We start from the raw sequence: 16,765 nt of genomic DNA, 5'->3' as shown, positions 1-16,765 counted from the left end.
ATAAGGCGCCTCGTAAACAAACAATTTTCTTCTGCACTCAGCACCGTCATGGACACACAACGCGGCTGTCCTGAGATTTGTGGACCCCGGAGATGCAAAGACGATGGCAACAGCGTTAACAACTAATTACAGTAGCGGCGACCGCGCCAAGGCTTTCCTTCAACCCTGATTCCGCAGATATCCGGAAAACTCTTACCCTCCCTCGATATGCCGCCCCCATCCGCAGCCACATCAAGCGGCTCTGTGCTCCTCCTTACCTGGAACTGGGAATTTGGGTATATCTTGGAAGGCAACAACTCTTCACAGCACTTCCCACATGGTACCAAGGAGCCCAATCCTCACCCGGAAACCTAAAGCATGCTGTAGAGCAACTTCCGGCTGCAGGCACTACGGCAGGTGAAGAGGTTCAAGCTTGCCGGGAATGCGACGAGACAGCTCCGCCTCCCGAGACGAAAGCCCGCCCCTCAGCCCGCCGGACTCAGGCTCAAGTCTGAGCTTCGCCTCTGTAGCTCCGGTCTAGCGGTCTGCTCTGCGGCTTGTGTCTGAAGCTTTCGGTCTCTGGATGGGCCTTCTGTGGGCTTTAAGGATCCGTAGCCGGAAACATTCTTTCAGTATATAGTGATCCAGCCTTTACTAGGTGCCAGCGGCACCGCGTAGTGCTGAAAGCTACGGGTTGTGAAGTCACGTGGTTTGGGTTCAAATCCTGGCGCTGGCGCCTGTCGGCCGGGTTAACGCCACCAAATTATTTCATCTCTCCGAGCTTGTTACTTACTCTACAAAGTGGGAAGAGGCCGAGATTGTCGTGAAAGGAGCTTCTGCTCCTAGTGCAAACCGATCTATAAATGCTGGACTCCACCGCCCCAGAGCTTGGGGGAGATCTTGTGATTCCTCTATGTTTCCATTCCCGAGGGGTAAATGGCATATATTTTCTTCTTTCAAAACGAATCCTAGTCAGGCGCGGCCTGTAATCCGAGCACTTTGGGAAGCTCAGGCGGGCTGATCACCTGAGGTCAGGAGTTCGGGACCAGCCTGGCCAACATAGCGAAACCCCGTCTCTACTAAAAATAAAAGAATTAGCCGGACGTGGTGGCGGGCGCCTGTAATCCCAGCTACTAGGAAAGCTGAGGCAGAAGAATCGCTGGAACCCGGGAGTCGGAGGTTGCAGTGGGCCAAGATCGCACCACTGTACTCCACAGAGCGAGACTGTCTCAATAAATAAATTAATCGAATCCTGTTGAGGTATAATTTACAAACAATGGTTGCACCCACGTCAGTGGAAGAGTTTGATGACTTTTAGCAAATGCATGTATAGGTGTAATGACCTCCCCAGTCAAAATGACAGTTTCCATCGCCCCTAAAAATTGTCTCTTGCCTGTTTGCGAAGATTCCCGCAACCACTGGTCTTCTTGGCCTCACTACAGATAGTGTTGCAGAAGAGTATCCTTATGTATGAATATACCTAATCTGTTTCCAAAACACTGGTATGCGCTAGAACTAGGATGAACTTCGTCTTCCAGACGAAGGAGTGAGATCTGATGCTCTGTCTTTTCTGGATGCATTAATTTCTCCGAAGAGCTCTGCGGGGCCAGGGGGTCAAGTCTTTCTGTAACCGTCTTCCCTGGAGAATGTCAGAAACACAGCTACAAATTTGGAGGCCCTGGTTGTCTATACCTCATGCAGATTCTCTCCCATTTACAAACAGAATCTTTTGTTGTTGGTTTGCTTTAAAAGCATTTAAAACAACCAAATATTTTCTTCAGTTATTAGTATTTCTACTGACCGTTAATAATCTTCTTTTCCTGTGGTGTTGAGTGCCTTGCAGAGAATAACATGAAAATTCTAGTAGTACCTATTTCATTCTTACAAACATATCTCTCAAAGGAATTTTTTTTTTCTTTCTAACGTGTCACAGGAGTTTTACCTTTACAGAAGCAATCAGCTTTCGGTACTTTAAAAGAAATGAACACCAGGTCTGTTTCATCGATAAGATAATTTGCTTTTTTTGTTTAAAAAATACCCTATATATTTTTTAAAAGCTTTATTTAAGTGAAACTTTAAAAAGTGCTACAAAGATTTGACTCAGTCCTTCCTATGTCAGCTATGATGGTGTATAGTGCCATGCCGAATTTTACTTTGGAAAGCAAAAAGGAAAACAAGTCAGATGTTCATAAATGTAATTTTTTTTTAAAAAAATCTTTGGTTTTAAAAAAATGTAATAATCTTGAATTATATATTTTTATCTGACGGACAGATGTACCAAGCTGGTATTTTCTTCATAGCCATTATCACTACTTGAAATGACCTGATTTGTCTGTTTGTTTACCTGTTTATTTCTTGTATTCCCTCACTATAATATTGGCTTCAGCACGTTGGCATAAAGCCCATCCCTAAGACTTATGTAGCCTGAGAAAGAGTACAGATGGACTCACTGCTGTAGGTGTAAATATTTAAAAGTTATAAATTAACTTAACACATTATTAACTAGGATATGCTATAACTCTCAATATTGGTGAGTAAACATTTATAATGGCAAAATAAAAATGTTTTTACATAGATGAAAATCAGCAAAATCTGATTGCATTTAATTATATCATTCCTGTCCGGGTGTCCTATTGATTGGCTGATTATTTTGGATGAGTGATAAAGACATCTATAGTTAATACATTTCCTATATATTTAGCCCATGAAAATTTACCTTCATTTCAGCAAAATTACCATGTATGCTGTTTGATCAAGATTTTCATGTAATTGTGTTCTATCAGAAATAATGATCAAAAAGGATTAAAAATAAAATTTAATTATATTCAAAACATATAGTTTGAATGTTTCAATAAAAATATAAATTAAATTAAAAAGCAATACATTAAATCTTTTTCACTTTTTTCAAAAGATTTACCTTTCTTATAAGATGTAAAGTATAATTAGTGACAATATTTTTTTTTTGTTTTGAGATGGAGTCTTGCTCTGTCGCCCAGGCTGGAGTGTGGTGGTGTGATCTCAGCTCACTGCAACCTCTGCCTCCCAGGTTCAAGCAATTCTCTGCCTCAGCTTCTCAAGTAGCTGGGATTACAGGTGCCTGCCACCACACCCAGCTAATTTTTGTATTTTTAGTAGAGACGGGGTTTAATTAGTGACAAAATTTTAAGTAAAATTATTTGAATAAATCTAAAGTTGTATTTGTTTTTTTGGTAAATATTACTTAATGAAATTGTTCATTAAAGTAAATTACTCACAAGCATATCATTCAATGTCCACCTAGTTGCCAGTGTAAAGAATTGGTATCACCCTTTGTTCATGTTATGTCTGTATCTGCCTACTTTCAAATTTCAGAGTCATGTGAATTGTTTAATATTGTTAAATGTTCCTCAGCAACCATATCTGATTGTTGAGAATTCTACACTAATTCCTGAGTATATCCAGAACCATAAATTGGGGGGGGGGGGAAAGGAAATAAGAAATTCCATGTTTGGAACTACTTAGATATAATACTTTATAATGCAAAAACATGTTCATGTAGTTTGAAAGGAAAAGTGTGACAAATTAACTTTTCTTTTCTCTTACCTAAGCATTTCTGTATTCAGCATCCTGGTCGGGTCCCGGCCAGGTGCGGTGGCTCATGCCTGTAATCCAGCACTTTGGAGGCTGAGGCGGGCGGCTCACCTGAGGTCAGGAGTTTGAGACCAGCCTGGCCAACATGGTGAAACCCCATCTCTACTAATAATACTAATCCTGACTCTACTAAAAAAAAATTGGCCGGGCGTGGTGGCACATGCCTGTAATCCCAGCTACTAGGGAGGCTGAGGCAGGAGAATCTCTTGAACCGGGAGGTGGAGGTTGCAGTGGGCCGACATCGTGCCATTTGCACTCCAGCCTGGGCAACAAGAGCGAAACTCCATCTCAAAAATAAAACAAAACAAAAAACAAACAAAAAAACAAATTCTCCCTATGCTCTTAAGCAGCGTCCGGAAACAGTACAATCCACGGATATTCAGTGTATTCAGACAGGGTTGTCTTTTACTTTCAGGACAAGGGACAAGAGACCTATTTCCCACAAACTTAAATGCATAAATCATGAGGGTCTATGTTTAGGTTTATAGGTTATGCCACAGTAGTGCTAAATGGCAGGTTTTGAAAGGCAGGTTCCCACATTTTTAAGCAAATTTATTTTGTATGATTTGTGATATGCAGAGATCACGATCTAAGGATGATGTTGAAGACTTTCTCGTGTTTACTACTAAATCCTAACTACCAAATAAAGTACCTGGAACGTGGTTAACAATACATATTTATTGATCAAATGAATGAATGAATGTAAATGTGCATAAGCTGTATCTGTATCTCCTTCCTGTTCAAGAAATGTGTATCAGAATTCAAGTGAATAAGTGTAGCATTATTATAGGAATAATTTAGAATTATTCTAACTATAATAAAAGTAAAATTTTCAGAAACTTCAAAGTTTTATTATTAGTAGAGTATTTACATCATATATCAGAACTGATGGGATACCATCCACTTGAAAATATATCTGTTGCTGGGCTCAGTGGCTCACGCTTGTAAACCCAGCAGGTTGAGAGGCCAAGGCTGGCATATCGCTTGAGCCCAGGAATTCAAGACCAGTCTGAGCAACATGGGGAAACTCCACCTCTACAATGAGCACAAAAATTAGCCGGGCATGGTAGCACGCCCTGGGAGGCTGAAAATGGGAGGATCAATTGAGCCTGGGAGGCGGAGGTTGAAGTGAGCTGAAATTGCACCACTGAACTCCAGCCTGGGTACCAGAGGGAGTCTCAAAAAGTAAAAAGAAAGAAAGAAAGAAAAATAACGAGAAAAGAAATAGGATGTGTGTAATTAGCAATGTAAAGTCAACATATGAAATCTACATTTTGGCAATATGCTAAAAAAAAGTTGACTAGTTAAATGATTGAGAAGTATGTGTTTTGTCATATTGCATCCCAAACAAATTTATTTGCATTTTTATAAGCTCGAGCACTTGTGCTCTTGCTACCAAAAAATTTGTAATTTTTTTTTTTTTGGTTATTTTGAAATGTACTGGGAGGGAGCTAGGAATTAAAAAAAAAAAAAAAAGATTTGGAAATCAACAGGAGCAACTTCCTGAAACATCTTTGGAAACCGGCAGGTGGCACCAAAGCATTTTCCTGACCCCAGAGGGCATTCAGGGGTATCCCCAGTTGCCTTATGGAAGTATCAGTTTTCACACTTTTTAAAATGGAAAATTATATACAATTATCTAAAAATTAGTTCATGAAAGCTTCCATGTGTCATAAAAATGCCGTAAAAATAATGCCTTCAAAGGTTGTTTAGAGAACTACAGGACTTAACAATATTTAGAAATTCTTGGCTAATGAGAATCATTCAAAGTCATTGTTTAATAAATACATTAAATTTAGATGTGGGTCGCCTGAATCCCTTTCTTCTCTCATCCTCACCACATTCTAAGTTAGCTTCTATTGACTATTTGCCACTGGGGACACTTCTTATTGATGAGGGCAATGGTGAAGTAGAGAACTGGGAAAGCCAGCAGGTGAAACCAGCATATTTATCATATAAATATGGTAGCGAAGAATTATCCAGGACAGTTTTGGGGAGGAGATGAGGGACAAAGGACTTGGTTCTATGTGAGATGGTTTTGAAGGGAAATTTGGGACAGAAAGAGTTTTGGGAGGAAGATGGAGAGAAGGGCAACTCCCTGTGTGAGATAATATTACATACTAGATGGATAGGAAATAGAGAGGAAAAAAAGATTTTTGTTTTATGTTTGGATTCTTCCTTAGGTATTCTTAAAAGACTTATGTGAAAATTTCCATTTATTTTTAGTTCTATTTGAGAGTGACTAGTATTTCTTTTTTTTTTCTTTTTTTTTTTTGAGATGGAGTTTCACTCTTGTCCACCAGTGGTATGATCTCAGCTCACTGCAACCTCCACCTCCCAGGTTCAAGAGATTGTCCTGCCTCAGCCTCCCAAGAAGCTGGGATTACAGGTGCCCACCACCACCCCGGGATAATTTTTGTATTTTTAGTAAAGAAGGAGTTTCACCATGTTGGCCAGGCTGGTCTCAAACTCCTGACCTCAAGTGATCTGCCTGCCTCAAACTCCCAAAGTGCTAGGATTACAGGTGTGAGCCACCGTGCCCAGCCACTAGTATTTTTTATAGTGAAATTCTATGTTGTGGCTGGTTTCGAGACCCAGTAAGCCAGTCTAGTTTTATGTGGGTTATTGGAAGAAAGAGACAAAAATATCAGTATTTCCTAGTTACATGATTATATACCTAGAAAAGCCAAGGATTCCATTCTACAAACAGCTGGAATCAGTATGGAATATAGGAAACTAGGCAGCGCAAATATACACACACAGATACATATATAATGTGCTGCCAACATTTATCTACAACTGTAGGAAAATAAGCTGACCAGAAAAAGAGCCAATTTCCAATAGTAACACACACACACACACACACACACACACACACACAGAGTACCTGAGAGTAAATTAAACTTATAAGAAGATCTTCATGAATAAAACTATAAAACCTATGGAAAATTAAAACAAAAGATTTTTGAGTGAGTGGAGAAGATGGATTGTTATATCAGATGGATTGTTATATTATGTTCCTGGATAGGAAAACTAACGTGTAAAATGCTTATTTGCCAACCCCAAGTTAATTTACATATTTAATTCAGTCTCAAGAAAAATCCCAGAGTGGTTTTTTAAATTTGACAAAATGATTCCAAAGTATATATAAAAGGATAAGTATAGTAGAATACCTTTAAAAAATTCTCGGAGAAACATTTAATGGAAAAATATAACAGGGTATATTAGCATTATCAGATATTAAAAATATGTGGCAAAGCAGCGGAAGGTAAAGGAGTATAGTTCTAGGGTAAAAACTGACAAATAGATCCCCAGGACCAAATAGCTAATTCAGAAATGGACTCCAATATATGTGAGTATTTAATATAGCACAAAAGAAGCATAAAAAAACCATCAGGGCCGGTTGCAGTGACTCACGCCTGTAACCCCAGCACTTCGGGAGACCAAGGTGGGTGGATCACCTGATGTCAGGAGTTCGAGACCAGCCTGGCCAACATGGCAAAACCACGTCTCTACTAAAAATACAAAAATTAGCCCGTTATGGTGACTGGCGCCTGTAATCCCAGCCACTGGGGAGGCTGAGGCAGGAGAATTGCTTGAAACCGGGAGGTGGAGATTGCAGTGAGCTGAGATTGTACCACTGCAGTCCAGCCTGGGTGACAGTGAGACTCTGTCTCAAAAATAAAGAAATAAAAAACCATCAGGGAAGAAAATGTTCACTAATTAATGTTAAGTAATTAAGACTAATTAAGTTAAGTAATTTTGGTGGAATAAAAATACAACAATAGATATCCATCTCAATCTATACACAAGAATGGAATCCAGAGTACCTAAATAAATTACGGTTTTGAACAGGATGGAATAACAGAGATCATATTTATTCTCCCATTGGAAGTAACCAAAAAATGGATGCAATATATGAAACAATAGTTTTTAAGACTCTATCATCAGGCAACTAAGTTACTAGTGAGCCCAGACAGATATGAAATAAATGAGGTGAGCCTAGGAGTGCCCCAGTTTACTGCCTTGGGAGAGTTTCCAGACAGCCCAAGGAGGAAACCCAGGCAAAGCACAATCTACCCTCTGAGCTGAAGAATATTCAGCCGAGTACTAGTCAGGTCTTCCTTATGGGAACACTACCCAAAGCTGAGGAAAGAACCATCTGAAAGGATTAGAGGAAGCAATACCTACATTCACAGAGCTGGGAATAGAGCCTGTTCCTACCAGTGAGATTGAAAATCTCATGATTCACAGTGTTGTGCAAAGTATACTGAAGGGTCTGGCCTCACAAGTGAGGAATAATTGGCTCTAGACTGAGCACTGCTCTGGACCCACCTAATATATCTCAAAGCAAAACCTGAAAGATAAAGCCATTTTCAAGAGACCTAGCCACATTCTAGAACAATGCTCAAGAATATCTATCTGTAGGATATACAAAAATATCCAACACCCAACAAGGTAAAATTCCCCAGTGTCTGGGATCCAATAAAAAAATTACAAATCATGCACAAACCTAAGAAAATACTACCATCATGAGGAGAAGCACCCATTGAAACTGACCCAGAACTGACACAGGTGTTAGAATTAGTCAACAAGGACAATTAGTATAACTATATTCCACATGTTCAAAAAGTTAAATAGAAACATGGAAGGTTTTTTTTTAAAGAGAACTACATTGAACTACCATAGAAGAAAACTATAATGTATGAGATGAAAAATACACTGGATGAGAAGAATAGCAAAGTAGATATTATAGAGGAAAATACTAGTGAAGTTGAAAGCATAGCAATAGAAACTATCCAAAATGAAACATACAAACACACAGAGAAAAGAGAATTTTTTTGAAATAAACTAAGCAACAATAAATTGTGGGACAACTTTAATCTCTGTGTAATTGGAGTGCCCAAAAGAGGCGGGGGGACAAAATATATTTAAGGAGAAAATGGCCATTTTCCAGACTTGAAAAAAAATGACCAATCCATATATCCAAAAAACTCAATAAACACCCACACAAGAAACAGGGAAAAAATGACCTTGAAGCTCATTATACTCAAAATGCTAAAGAAGTTAGATAAAAACTTAAATAGTAGAAAAAGAAGAAATAATAGAATTGCATATTTATCAATTTTAAGGAGACTATAAGAGACGACGTCCTAGAAGTTTCAGAAAAAAAAATATTGAGGAAAAGATCAGCAGATGTAACTACATATAAACTAAAAATTCAAGTATGTTCTACTTTTTAAAATAATGCATAAACAAATTAAACAAATTGAAGAGACAAGCAATAGAGTAGAAAACAACAAATGTAGAAGATAAAAGGATATTACATATGCATATTTGTATGTATATAATACATATCACATAATAATATAATATAATACATGTATAATATAATACATATCCCATAATAATAATTAAAAACACTAAGATTTTAATAAACTGCCAAAACAATAACCAAAAGATTCACACACAACAAATCTAACTATTAAATTTACAGGAAAATGTTCAACCCTGTTAGAAAGAATAATGTAAAGAATAATTTGTAGATTAGAATAATGCATTTTATACCAAAGAAATTAGAAAATTTTTAAAGCAATAGTTTTATAAAGTAATGTTATTTATTATTTCATAATGATAATTTAAGATTTAGTAATATTATTTATTCCTGGAAAAGGCATATTTTAATTCATATTTTCATGCATTACCAGTGACAGTATAAAGTGGTATCAACCTTTCAGAAGCAATTTGGAACTATGCGTCAAGGACTCAACATATGTTCATACCCATGAATTTACTGATTCCATTTCTGGAAATCTTTTTTTTTTTTTTTTCCTGAGACAGAGCCTTACTCTGTCACCCAGGCTGGCGTGCAGTGGCACAATCTCGGCTCACTGCAAACTGTGCCTCCCGGGTTCAAGCAATTCTCCTTGCCTCAGCCTCCCAAGTAGCTGGGATTACAGGTGCCTGCCACCACATCCGGCAATTTTTGTATTTTTAGTAGAGACAGGGTTTCGTCACGTTGGCCAGGCTGGTTTTGAACTCCTGACCTCAAGTGATCCACATGCCTCAGCCTCCCAAAGTGCTGGGATTACAGGCGTGAGCCACCATGTCTGGCCTCATTTCTGGAAGTCTTTAACAAGCCAGCATTCCATAGCTGGATTGTTAAAGACTGTATGGGATGGTGAATTTTAAAAATATATGGTTATATACAGCTAAGTATAAATACAATTTATGTAAGTATGTATATTTAAACATAAACTTATAAAAACAATAGTTTGACAGTTTTAAACAAAAATAATCAAGGATTCTTTTTCTAATTTATCTATTGGTACCCATGATTTTTTTACACGATGTCATTTTCCCTTTTAAATCAGCCTCTAATATTTAAACCTTGATATATATAGTTTAAATTTCTTTCCCATAAATGGCTCCACATAAATTACTTGCTAGAGACTATATATTAACAATTATTTAAATACCAATGCACATTTTGGTTTATGCTATTTTAAAGACTTTTTTTTTAGACTGAAATCTAAGAGCTTACTTTGAAGAAGACATTCAGTTCTAAGAGCCAGGTTTCTATAACAGAAGACATAATGGAATGAATTTACTCCTTTAAATTTACTTATAAAGACATTTGGAAATTTTTTATTATGTATCTCAGAGGACCTGTCTGTAAAAGTCATTGTATATGTAAAAATTTTGAGTTACAAGTGAATTGCAAACTTTGAAGAATTTAAGGTCTTAATTAAAGGGTAATATATTTATATCTAATGCCATTATTATTTTTACTTTCAGAAAGTTAAATGGAGGGATATATCACATCCAAAAACTTCAACATTGGACAGGTCAAAATTATTTGAACATTTTGAAGGTTGGAAGGATGATGGTATACCTTTAAGAAACTACTTCGATGGGTACTAGCAAAGTGAGTCCTATCATACTTCACACATATCATTGGTTTTGTGTTTTCATTGAATGTGCTTTCAAATGTTTCAAAAGGTCTCAGAATCTTTAGGGAACCGTGGTTATTGTACAAGCAGCATATCAAACAAGACTATACAAATAACGATACGATACCTCTCATGCCTCGTTCTTCCAGTAATAAGGAGTTTGGGATCCCTGTGCCCATTGACATTTTTCCCAGAGACGTGATTTGTTAGTAGTTTGCATAATTTGTAAGTGTAGCTTATTTGACAAAGCAGTACTTTGTAGTAATCTGTGCCAAGATCACCAATAAAATGAGTCTTCAAGTAATTTCAGATTCATCACTATGTCATTCAAGGCAAGTCAATTCAATGAACCTTAACTACAGTTCTACAAAATGCCTGGCACTCTAATAAATGATAGAAAGATGGCCAATATACAGGGCCCATGGTTAGCCAGAAAGAAGCCTTAGGAGAGTCTGGTACAGAAAGGAGGCAGGTCAGATAAACCATGCCAACCATCAGGGTTATAGAGATTGAGGGCATGGAGGGGTCAACCTTCCCTGGGGAGTTCATCTTTCCAGGGAAGATGACATTCGAACTGCATCTTGAAAGGTTGACTAGAAACAAGCCAGGGGATGATACTCCAGGGGACAAATCATTCCGGGCAGTGGGTTGGCATGTAAAAGACATAGAGACATGAAGCAGAGCATTCGAGGAACTACCAGACTGATCGCACTAGTCCATGGGGTGTGCTAGAAGGAAAAACCAAGGAACCAGTTGGAGCAAGTGATGGAGTTTGGAAATGGAAGATGTTCTAAATTGCAGGTGGTTGATTCTGGCCAAGGAGCGGAGGTTACGTTGGAGCGGCGAAGGCTGATGACAGAGAGACCAGTAACGTGGTGATCGCAATAGTTCAGTACTGGCGTTATGTCAACATTTTAGTAAGTTTCCCTACAGATATCATTTTAAAACAATCTCTTCCATTTTATAGTATAACTGATTGAAATTAAAAGTGTTAAGGGTTTTAAAACTGTGCAAGAAATTTATGAAATAAAAAGAGCTATCAGAAAGGAAGGCATTACACAAAAACTAATGGCAACTAAGAAAGACTTTGCAGAGCTTAGGGGTAGCTCACTAGTGTCTTAAATCTAAGCCAAACTGCCACTCAAAAGACACTGTAACACTAAATGGAAGAACTGCGTGCTCAAGCCAGAAGGGCACATCAATCAAACTAACTTTCCCCTGGTAGATTTTCCATTGCTCTGTCATAATCTTTTTTATTCCCCCTTAGGGCTAACTGAAAGTTAGATTAGCATTAGTGCAATATCTACGTGTCCAAAATGTAGACAGAAAGAAGACATTAGCTGAGATGGTTTCATCAGCACAATTATTATCGTTCCTTATAGAGTCCCTGCCAAATGCTGGATTTTGCAAAGCGAGAACTTTTTAGATGAAATACTAAGCTTCTGTCCTTGCTTTATAATAAGCAGTGTTAAACAATTAAATATTTTTAGACTTTGGGTGTGTGTGTGTGTTTGTGTGTGTGTGTTATGTTTTCTCTATTTTAGCTAAACTTGCTGAAAATAGCAACATTTGTCTTCCTTCACTTCAGATAAGATTGACAGGTGGCACTGTCTACATCTCGTCTACCTGGATGCCTTCTACCCCACCTCCTCTGGAACTCACAGTAGAAACTCTCAGGTCTGGGCATTGTAGCTTCACAGATGGGTCAGGAAGGGCCCAGAAGAGTCCACGGCAACACCAGCCATTTGTGTCTTCAGGTAAAGCAATTATGTTTTCCATAGTTCTGCAGCATTTTCGAAGTGTAAACGTCCTTAGAGACCATGCTATTCAGCCCTTCATTATATAGATGAAGAAAGTTTCAGTAAAATTCCATTTTCACTGATTAGATTGGCAAAGTATAAAAAAGATTTACAATATTCAGTGGTGGTGAAGGTGTAAAGGGGAGCATCTTCATTCCTGTTGAGGAAAACATCAAGCTGTACATTTTTGGAGGGCAGTTTGGCACTACCTGTACAATAGTTCTTTTGAGACAGGGTCTCACTGTGTCATCCGGGCTGAGTGCAGTGATTCAATCACGGCTCATTGCAGCTTTGACTTCCCAGGCTCAAGTGATCTTCCCACCTCAGCCTCCTGAGTAGTTGGGACTACAGGTGTGTATCACTATGCCCAGATAATTTTTGATTTTTTGTAGAGATGGGGTCTTGCTATGTTGCCCAGGCTGGTCTAAAACTCCTGGACTCAAGCAATTCCCCTGCCTCAGCCTCCCAAAGTGCTGAGATTACAGGTGTGAGCTACCATGCCCTGCCACAAATTTAAAATACATATAGACTTTTACTCAGCAATTCTATTTTTAAAAATTTATTTATTTACTTTATTTGATGTTGAACAGGGTTTCGCTCTGTCACCCAGGCTGGAGTACAGCGGCGTGATCATGGCTCACTGCATCCTTGATCTCCCAGGCTCAAGTGATCCTTTCAGCAAGTGATCCTCCTACCTTAGCCTCCCAAGGAGCTGGGAGTACAGGTGTGTACCACAACACCCGGCTAATTTTTAAATATTTTGTAGAGATGGGGTTTTGCCATGTTGCCCAGGCTGGTCTTGAACTCATGAGTTCAAGCAATCTGCCCATCTCAACCTCCCAAAGTGCTGGGATTACAGGCATGAGCCAGCAATTCCATTTTCAGAAAGCTATCTTAAAGAATCCTAATACATATGCATGAGGATATATGTATAGTTGTGCTTATTGAAAAATTTTTAGAGGTAAAAATCTAGTGTCAATCGAAGTGTCCATCAGTGATGGGAATTGTTAAATAAATGAAAGTATCTCTGTGTCATGAAATATAAGACTGCAGCAGGAAAGAATGTCCATGATATACTGTTAAGTGGAAAAAGCAAGTTAGAGGACAATAGTCTGATTCCATTTTTATAAAAAATATTTAAATGCTTATAGAGAAATATACAAAGTGATATATACCAAATTTTTAACAGAGATTATATTATGAGGTAGACTCAGAGTGAGGCAAAGTACATTTTTACTTTATATATTTAAATATTGCTTAAAATTTTTGTAATAAGCATGTATTACTTTCATCCTTTTTTTAAGGAAGAAAAATCTGAGACTCAGATAAATGAAATAACTTGTTCAAATCACTCAAATGTTTAGTGACAAAGATAAGACCAGCCCCCAGGTTTCGAATCCCAGTCCAGTGCTTTTTCTACCAAACCAAGATCTTAAGAGACATTTACCTGAACCTCTGGCTTTCTGTAGATCTAGTCAGATTTTGTATTTCTTCATAAAGTAATTATAAAATAGATAATTTACTGCTGTTATCAAGACATATAAATTTCTGAACCTCTAAACCAACAGTGTATTCCTCTTTAGATTTTTTTCTCTGTATTCTTTGGTTATTCCCAAAGAAATATTCACTTACGGTTACTAGAATGACCAATTTTGACCACTTCCCTAACCCCTAATCCACAAACACAGGATTGAAATCACACATTGGGGCCAGGCATGGTGGCTCATGCCTGTGATCCCAGCACTTTGGGAGGCTGAGGCGGGCAGATCACCTGAGGTCAGGAGTTCAAGAACAGCCTGGCCAACGTGGCAAAACCCCGTCTCTACTAAAAAATACAAAAATTAGCCACGTGTGGTGGCAGGCACCTGTAATCCCAGCTACTCAGGAGGCTGAGGCAGGAGAATCATTTGAACCTAGGAGGCGGAGGTTTCAGTGAGCCGAGATCATTGCACTCCAGCCTCGCCGACAGAGCAAGACTCCATCTCAAAAACAAAAACAAAAGAAAAAAGAAAGAAATCACACATTGGATATTATTCTCTAGCGGAACAGAAGACTCAGACTTTTCCAACAGAGTACGGATGTCTATTTGCAAACTACAGAGGAATTTGCTATCATGTTTCCTCATCTGTTCTTAGACTATCTTCTGCAGTCTTACTCAACTACAGTCGTTATTTTTAGCTGCATTTTGGTATTCATGATGGATAGCACCACTGCTCTCCATTAAATTAAATTCAGTATATGAACTTTTGGTTTACCTTAAAATCTACAGCAATATTAGCTTTTCCCATATGTTTGTTTTTTAAGTTTAATTTTGCTGATTCAAAAATTCAAGTGTAGGGTTAGATTTTTCAAACCTTAGGAATGACCATAATTATGGGGTTGATTTTTTTTCCCAGTTAATAAATGAGGGGAAACATCTGAAAGCAATTCAAAGGCAGACTTAAAAAATAATGTGTTTAAAAGACTATTTAATTATGTGGGAATATGTTACAACACCACGCTAAATAAAAAGAGATACAGGAAAATGTGTATCCAAAATTATCCTTCTTCAGCAAATATATATATATATATATATTTTTATATAATCATACATGCATAGATTAAGGTCTTGAAAGAAATAGATGTGGATATTAACAAGAACTCTGGGTGAGGAGACTGATTTCTATTTTCTTCCCTGTTTTCTCAAATGTTGTCAAAAAATGTTTACTTTTGACATCAGAAAAAGAAAGTTAAAAGATGGTGTACAAACTAATATAATCTAAAATAATACTTCCCAAATGTATTTTTCTGGGAATAACAGTCAGTGATAGATACTCCTAAAAGAGAATGGAACAACCTCATCTTAATTTGCATATACAGTTGCTGGTGGAGAAGGGAGCTGAAGTTTGACTTTGTAAAAGAAAAAATGGACTGCAGTAATCAAGAGAGAAATGAAGGAGACCGAGGGCAAGTGGAGAGAGGAAGGAGGTGCAGAGGCTGACTACTGATTTGCTTGGGTGGAGCTCAGATTTCAGACATGGAATGTACCAAGCCAGGGTGACTTCCAAGAGAGGACTTGGTAGAAAGTGGAGAAAGGGACGTGTGTTATTGAACGAAATTAAAACACTCCTCTGGGCACAGGAAAGGAACAGCATAGCTGGACTGCCTCTACTCACCCCTAACTTTCAGCCAGGGCTTGGCACAGTTTTCAGCACGTGTCAGCCTCTCCATTTTTCAGGAAGGTAAATGCAGGAAGATGTGGCATCTGAGAGACTGAGGCTGAGGCCACAATTATAGGGGAAACTGAACAAGCTGACATATACCAGTGAAGTCTTGCTGGCATCATGACCTTGGTGGAGAGCTTTGTTACTCAGATGAGGCCAGAAGATTCTGTAATTGAAAGTACTCTCTTGGGTCTTGACATATTTCTTGTGCAAATAGTAGGTTAAAAAAGGGATACTGATCTAATCATCATAAAATATTAGAATCACATGAGTTAAAAAACCTGCAGGAAGTAAAGAAACAGGGCCAGGCACATTGGCTCATGCCTGTAATCCCAGCACTTTGGGAGGCCGAAGAGGGTGGATTGCTTGAGCCCAGGAGTTCGAGACCAGCCCGGACAACATGGCAAAACCCTGTTTCTATAAAAAATAACAAAATTAACTGGGTGTGGTGGCGTACACCTGTAGTCCCATCTACTCAGGAGGCTGAGATGGGAGGATCACTTGAGCCTAGCAGGTTGAGGCTGCAGTGAGCTGTAACCGTGCCGCCGCACTCTAGCCCGGGCAACAGAGTGAGACCCTGTCTCAAAAAAAAAAAAAAAAATTAGATTCATAGAAAAAAGAAAACCCTACAATGCTCTAATTTAGTTATTTGTAATTTTATTTTCTTAGGGATCAAGATACTGGTGAGTAGGAAGTAGAAGAGTCCTGGCTAAATTTACAGAGGGAGATCAATCAGAAATGTTGATATATATTATTTGATGGGTCACTGACTTTACAAATCATCCTGTAAAATTTCTTTAGCCTCTTTCTGTACTTCAATATTCCCCTCTGTAAAAGAAAATTCAAATTATACTTGCCCCCATTATCCTTAAAAATAATGTAAGCATTAAGGTGCAATGCTGAAATAATAACATAAACATACCATGACATGTTCCTGCTTAGTATTCTTCGGAAAAAAATCTCTTACTCATTCACCTGTGGTGAGTAACAGTTTATTTTGGGTGAAGTAAAAATCAGCAAAGATTTACTTATAGTAATTCCCCAGTACTACAAGGGTCACTTAATTGGCTCCTTATTTTTCCTCCTCCTCCATTCTATAAAACTCAAAATAAATTAAATGCTCATTACCAACTCCTATAGTGGTGGAATAAAGCAAGAAGTGTAATGATAACTCCATTAGTTTTCATCCTTACTAGTACCC

The 16,765-nt window shown here is 38.1% G+C and overlaps 1 protein-coding gene across 1 annotated transcript in view; it reads right to left on the bottom strand.

Annotated features, from left to right (window-relative positions):
* HEATR1 (HEAT repeat containing 1) overlaps window positions 1-655 on the bottom strand; it is a 54,108-nt gene extending 53,453 nt beyond the window's left edge. The window contains exon 1 of the mRNA XM_003824512.7: window positions 258-655. The gene's annotated coding sequence lies outside the window, so the exon portion shown is untranslated. The remainder of the gene's footprint in view (window positions 1-257) is intronic.
* Between the last annotated feature and the right edge of the window lie 16,110 nt (window positions 656-16,765).

The sequence above is a fragment of the Pan paniscus genome, chromosome 1 (assembly GCF_029289425.2).
Source record: "Pan paniscus chromosome 1, NHGRI_mPanPan1-v2.0_pri, whole genome shotgun sequence".
Taxonomy (NCBI): Eukaryota; Metazoa; Chordata; class Mammalia; order Primates; family Hominidae; genus Pan; species Pan paniscus.
Note: the sequence above shows the minus strand (reverse complement) of the source record. Positions and strands in the feature narration are given on the sequence as shown.